At 45.7% G+C, this 6,602-nt stretch overlaps 1 non-coding gene across 1 annotated transcript; it reads left to right on the top strand.

Moving 5' to 3' along the window:
* The first annotated feature begins 485 nt into the window (after positions 1 to 485).
* On the top strand, positions 486 to 592 carry LOC132489720 (U6 spliceosomal RNA). The gene has a single exon (XR_009532103.1). It is a non-coding gene; the product is annotated as a U6 spliceosomal RNA (small nuclear RNA).
* Positions 593 to 6,602: the final 6,010 nt, after the last annotated feature.

The raw sequence follows: 6,602 nt of genomic DNA, 5'->3' as shown, positions 1-6,602 counted from the left end.
TGTTCATAGCAACATTATTCATTACAGCCAAAAGAGTGGAAACACACAAAATGCCCACTAACCAGTGAATGAATAGATAAGATGTGGTATACCCATACAGTAGAATATTATTCAGCCATGATAAGGAATGAAGTATGGATACAAGCTACACATAGATGAACTTGAAATCCTTATGCTATGTGAAGGATGCCAGTCACAAAGGACCACATGGTGTGTGACCCCATTTACGTGAAATGTCCAGAGCAGGCAACTCTGTAGAGACAGCAGATTAGTGGTTGCCAGGAACCAGGGGGAGGGAAGACTGGGTTAAGTGGTACAAAGTTTATTTTTGGAGTGATGAAATTCTAAAATTCTAAAATTCACTACGGTGGTGGTTGCACAACTCTGTGTATATACCAAAAGCCATTGAATTGTACCCTTGGAATGAGTAAGCTGTATGGTGTGTGACTTATATCTCAATAAGCCTTTTAAAAAAAACCCATACTGTGTTCGCTTCAGCCACACATATACTAAAATTGGAACTATACAAGGAACATCATCACGGCCCCTGTGCAAGAGTGACACGCACATCTATGACACATTCCATATTTTGTCTATTGTCGAAGCCAAAAAAAAAACAAAATACTGAAAACATTTCCGTAGGCTTTGCCTGAGGAAAGAATCCACCAACACAGCTCAATTTTAAATGTTTATTTTTTGGGTTTATTTCATTCTACTCAAGTGTGTCATTTAAAGTCAAAACTAAACGTTGTTTTTAAAAGTTGGTATGAGCTTTTGAAAGACATGGTTTGATTCCCAGCTCTGCCTGTGGCTAAACCATGTGACGTTGGGCAAGTCACTTCCGCTCTGGGCCTGGGTCTCCTCACTGCAAAATGGGAGCAATGGCACCTATGCTACCTTGTAATGGGGTTCAGGCTGCGCCTTCACCAGGGACATCCTGGGTGGAGGTGAGTGGGACCCACGGCTACATCTGCTCAGAGGGGGTCTCTGCTACTAATTGTCACAAGGGCACCCTTGGGGCTAATGCCAGCCTCCAATGTTACAAAGCCTAGAAATACTATTTCTAAAATGCTAAGCAAAGTGAGGGTACATGGTGAGTGGTCAGCTAACGGCAAAGGATGACTTCAGCTGCAAATAACTGAAAATACTCTCACAAAACTGCAAGTCCTGAAGGACAGTGGGGGTCAGGAGGTCCAGTCAGGCCTCCTGCTCGAGTCTACCCTTCCCTGGGCTAGCTCTTTCTTCAGACCAGAAGCAGGATGGCAGCAGTGCTTGTAGACCTGACACCCTAATGTCCCAAGATCTCATATCTTAGAGACTTAGCAACTAAGTGAGCTGAGCAGAATTCTACAGTCATCCACTTAATGAATATATTCCTTCAGCGCTGACTCATTCTGGGCCCAGTTCTAGGTACTGCAGATCCTTACATTCCTCGGAGAATCAGATAATGAGCAAACAAATGTAAAAACAAGGTAATTCCTAATTGTGAAACGTGTTAAGAAAGAAATAAAATATGATGATAATAAAACATCCCTAGGGGAGGTAACTTCAGACAGGGTGGTCTGGGAATGCATCTCCAAGCAGACTGGACTGCTTTGGTGAGGGAGGGAGGGGACAGACAGTGCAGGGTCCTGGATGGCCGTGTGCATGAGAAGTTCTGCTTTTATTCCAAGTAAAATGTGAAGCCATCAAAATTAGGGAGGGGAGGACATCTGCTGTGAAAGACACAGATTGAATCACAGCTCCATCAAATTACTCACCCATCTTGACCCTCAGTTTCCACGCCTGTAAAATGGGATTAAAAATTCCTACCTCGGGCTTCCCTGGTGGCGCAGTGGTTGCGAGTCTGCCTGCCGATGCAGGGGACGCGGGTTCGTGCCCCGGTCTGGGAGGATCCCATATGCCGCGGAGCGGCTGGGCCCGTGAGCCATGGCCGCTGAGCCTGCGCGTCCGGAGCCTGTGCTCCGCAACGGGAGAGGCCACAACAGCGAGAGGCCCGCGAACTGCAAAAAAAAAAAAAATAAAAATAAAAAAATAAATAAATAAAAATTCCTACCTCATTGTATATTTGAAAGTTGCTACCAGAATAGATCTCAAAAGTTCTCATCACAAGAAAAAAAAAAAGTTACCACTACTTGTGGTAATGGATGATAACTAGACTTAGGGTGGTGATTATTTCACAATATATACAAATACACAAATGCCAAAGCATTATGTTGTACACCTGAAACTAAAATAATGTTATACGTCAATTATATATCAGTTTAATGAATAAATAACTCATTCACAGGGTTATAAGAACAAAACATGAAAATGGAAATGTACTGCGCAGGAAAATAAATATTATCAACCTCTTCCATGTGTTTCTTTAAAAACTGAGGGCTGAGATGTTAGAGGGAAGTGTCTGCAACCTACTTTGAAATGCATCAGAAAATTAAGCTGTTTTGATGGGTGGAGAGAGAGGGTGGGTGATGGGTAGGTATGTGATGAAACAAGTAGAATAAAATGTTAATGGACGAATCTGGGCGATAGATATGTCTGTCCACTGTAAAATTCTTTGAACTTTTAGGTATCTTTAAAACTTTTCGTAACAAAATTTTGAGGAATGGGGGAGAGGTACCACTTGTATTTTAAGGAATTTGCAAATGCTTCTCCCCTCCCTCTCCAGCTTCACATGCTCTCCTTTCTTGTCTGATGGCATTAGCAAGTCACCTTGCAGTCCTGCCGAGTAATTCGGTCCAAAGCGGGACATGTGTCCACTGTGCGGTGACAGTGACCAGGCGTCAGGAACGAAGTTTTTTGCAGTGAAGCCTCGGCGGGGCGGAGCCTTGGCCGCTTGAGAACATGCGGGGCTGTCGCCGCCAGAGGGCAGGCTCGTGGCGTCCTGAGCTCGAAAGGCGGCGTGGACAGCGCGGCAGGAAGCCAGGTTCCTTCCCTCGAGCAGAATCAGCCCAGGGACCCGCCGCCTCTGTAATTACCTGCAGAAAACAGCCCTTCAGACAGGACAGTCTGAGAGTCAGCGCCTACAATCTGGCCCCGCAGCTTCTGATGAAGAAGAGAAGGAGGGAGGGAAGAAAGTAACGCGCGTTGAGCAAGTGTCAGACAGTGCTCCATGCCTTCCATCATTTATTTCATGTTTTAGTTATGAATCAGTCTGAAAATAGAACAGGAGTTGAAGTGCAAAGGATCTACATTTCACTCCTGGTAGAGACTGCCCAGGGAATTCCTGGTTCTCCGAGGGGAGAGCAGCTTTTCGGGGGACAACTTTCCTCCCTACCCCACCCCTCTCCAGCAAAGGGACTCAGAGTAGCTGTGTCCCCTGGGCTGAGATAGCACCTCGTGGTGGCTTCCAGCGACCTCACCCAGCATCTACAAGGAGACTGCCCACCCCATGCAGATCTGCCCACCAGCTTCTTCCTGGGGGACTGGGGAAGGGGGTGGGGAGTGTTAACCTTGAACCCTTCCTCAGCTCAAACCATCCACAGCTCCCTCTAATAGAAGCACTTTCTGAGACTATCTGGTACCCTAGCCACCAGAGATTCAGGCATAAATTATCAATCCCTCGGTATTTTTCAATCATAATCATTCAAAGCCGCTCTATACAAACCAGTAGTTTCCTCAGATTTTCTTTTTTGCGTAGTCACAGCCTAAACATCTCAAATATTATCTTCAGAAGTCTCTACCCCATGTCCCCACCCAACAGACCAACCCAGAGCCTCTGGGCATGTAGCCCAGCAGGGAGCCCCAGCCCTAAATGTTCCTTGGGGCTTCTTAAATGTCAGCCACCTTATCCTCCCCTAGAAGCGAAGCAGGGTTATGCCAGAAAAGTTACCTCCTGACTTTAGACTTGCCAGATTGGGAGAAGGGGAGATCTGAATCCCACGGGAATTTGGTTAGAAAGGCTGGTATGTCCCAGATTTTGATTAATGCTTCTTTGGTGTTTAAATACTTTTATTCACAATAGTACGTGTTAAGCCTAAGAAATAAGATGAGCATGAAGACAATTAAATTCAGCCATGAACCCATCCTGAGATAAACACTCCCTACATTTTGGTGTGTACTGCACTGAACTTTTTATTTCTGTGCATCAATTAAAACATGCCATTTTTCTTTGGACCATATAAGATACACTATTTGATACACTATTTGTAACTTGTTTTTATTATTTAATAATGATCACAAGTACCTTTCAATGTTTAAAGGATAATTTTTTAAAGATGAAATTATGACTCTCCTACATGTATAAAATGAACACGTTAAAATTTTTATTTAATTCGTTATTAACGAGGGAACAATTAAGAGGTTACAAAAGAGGAGGAATGGGCTTCCCTGGTGGCGCAGTGGTTGAGGGTCCGCCTGCCGATGCAGGGGACACGGGTTCGTGCCCCGGTCCGGGAAGATCCCACATGCCACGGAGCGGCTGGGCCCGTGAGCCATGGCCGCTGAGCCTGCGCGTCCGGAGCCTGTACTCCACAACGGGAGAGGCCACAATGGTGAGAGGCCCTCGAACCGCAAAAAAAAAAAAAAAAAAAAGAGGAGGAATACTAAAATGGATTTACAAATGAACACAAAAGTGGCTTCTTCCACTGGGGAGGAGCTAGTCAAATGAACCTCCGCCAGACAGAATTTAGTTGCATGTCTATAAAGAATTATTTGCATTGCTATCAGTTGTGGAGATACAAAATAGCCCAAAGGCCATGAAAGGTGAAAAACCCCATAGAATCAGAATCACCTAACCCAGGTGGCTGTGCTCCACACAATGCCTAGTTTTCAACTGAGGTACACATAAACACTACACTGCATAAACAAATATACGTCCATGCTCTTTTTTTTTTTTTTTTTTGCGATACGCGAGCCTCTTACTGTTGTGACCTCTCCCGTTGCAGAGCACAAGCTCCAGACACGCAGGCTCAGCGGCCATGGCTCACGGGCCCAGCCGCTCCGCGGCATGTGGGATCTTCCTGGACCGGGGCACGAACCTGTGTCCCCTGCATCGGCAGGCGGACTCTCAACCACTGCGCCACCAGGGAAGCCCCATGCTCTCTTTTTAATGGTCACATATTTTTATTACGTTGATGTTTCTATAATATATTTAGCAAACTGTTATTGGACTTCTAATTCTTCATTAGTATAAACAATGCTGGGGTAGTTCCCTCACTACAAACATCTTTGAACATTATCTGATTAATTCCTTCAGATAAATTCCTAGAAATGAAAGTGTGGAAGGATGTGCAGATTTCCAAGGTGTCTGATGCCTGTTGACAAATGGCCTTTATAAGCTTCTTTCTAATGCACTTTGAATCCTCCCTCAAGTCCAGACTCTCTCAACTCTGATTTAAGATTCAGAGATTTTATGCCCCATTGACGTAAAACAAATAGACTGCCAGTTATTTCTCCAGCAAAAATGGGTTTATTTAGGATCATCAAAGAATTGCAGTTCAGGGTCTGCAACCATGGTGAGCCACATGCAAGTCCCCAGCAAAACAGAGAGGAGCACTCTTTTTTTTTGCGGTACGCGGGCCTCTCACTGTTGTGGCCTCTCCCGTTGTGGAGCACAGGCTCCGGATGCACAGGCTCAGCGGCCATGGCTCACGGGCCCAGCCGCTCCACGGCATGTGGGATCTTCCCGGACCGGGGCACGAACCCGTGTCCCCTGCATCGGCAGGCGGACCCTCAACCACTGTGCCACCAGGGAAGCCCAGGGCCACTCTTTTATAGAGGGAAAAGGAAGTGGGAGGGCTGTAAACAGAGTCTGTGGCTTTTCATTGACTGAGTTGTGACTGTCTCTCATTGGCTGTGCTCCTGCAGGCAAGAAGAGTGAGTTCTTTTCTCTTCGCAGAGCCTGAGAGCTCTCCCCTCTGCTCTCCTGACTCTATTTTAATTGAGGTTTCTGTTTATTAATTTTTTACAGCTCCTTTGGCAAGAAATGATTTCTTGCACAGAAATTTCACTCCACTTCTCGGTAAAATTATTTGCTAATGAAGGAAAAGACTACAGAGTGTGAAGTCAATGGAGAATTCAAACAAATGTGCAGATAAGTCAACCTAAGCCATCATTTCTGCAAATTCCCTCTTTCATAGTCTGCTCCTAATAACACCCTCCCCTCCCCATCTCCAACACCACACAGAATTTCCCCCCCCACCAGCACCCTCTCCTCAGAAGCAGAGAGAAAAGAGTCCCTCAGACCACTGGTGTCTTGAGACCTAAGTTTTCCCACCCCTACTTCTTCCCAGTTAGAGTGATTTCCCAGCACTTTTGAGAAGAGATCTAGGGGGTCTTATTCAATCTTACCAAGCCTATTATAAAATTAGTCTGATAACACCCATCAGGCAAGGTCACTGGGAGAATTTGACAATTTGAAATTTACCCGAGCCCTGTTCTTCCAACAAAGATGGTGAAGAAACCGCCCCCCCCACCCCAAACCCATGTGTTCCAAGGTCTGTCTATCCTTTTGCATTCTGGGAAACAGCTTACCACAAAGGACCACCTTCCCCATGTGACTTAGATAAGACTTGCGGTCCACTCTCTCCCATGACTCCTCATAAGACTCGCAGACACCCCCCTAATTACCTGTGATGAGGCCAGACACAGTCCCTCCAACC

The sequence above is a fragment of the Mesoplodon densirostris genome, chromosome 4 (genome assembly GCF_025265405.1).
Source record: "Mesoplodon densirostris isolate mMesDen1 chromosome 4, mMesDen1 primary haplotype, whole genome shotgun sequence".
NCBI lineage: Eukaryota > Metazoa > Chordata > Mammalia > Artiodactyla > Ziphiidae > Mesoplodon > Mesoplodon densirostris.
Note: the sequence above shows the minus strand (reverse complement) of the source record. Positions and strands in the feature narration are given on the sequence as shown.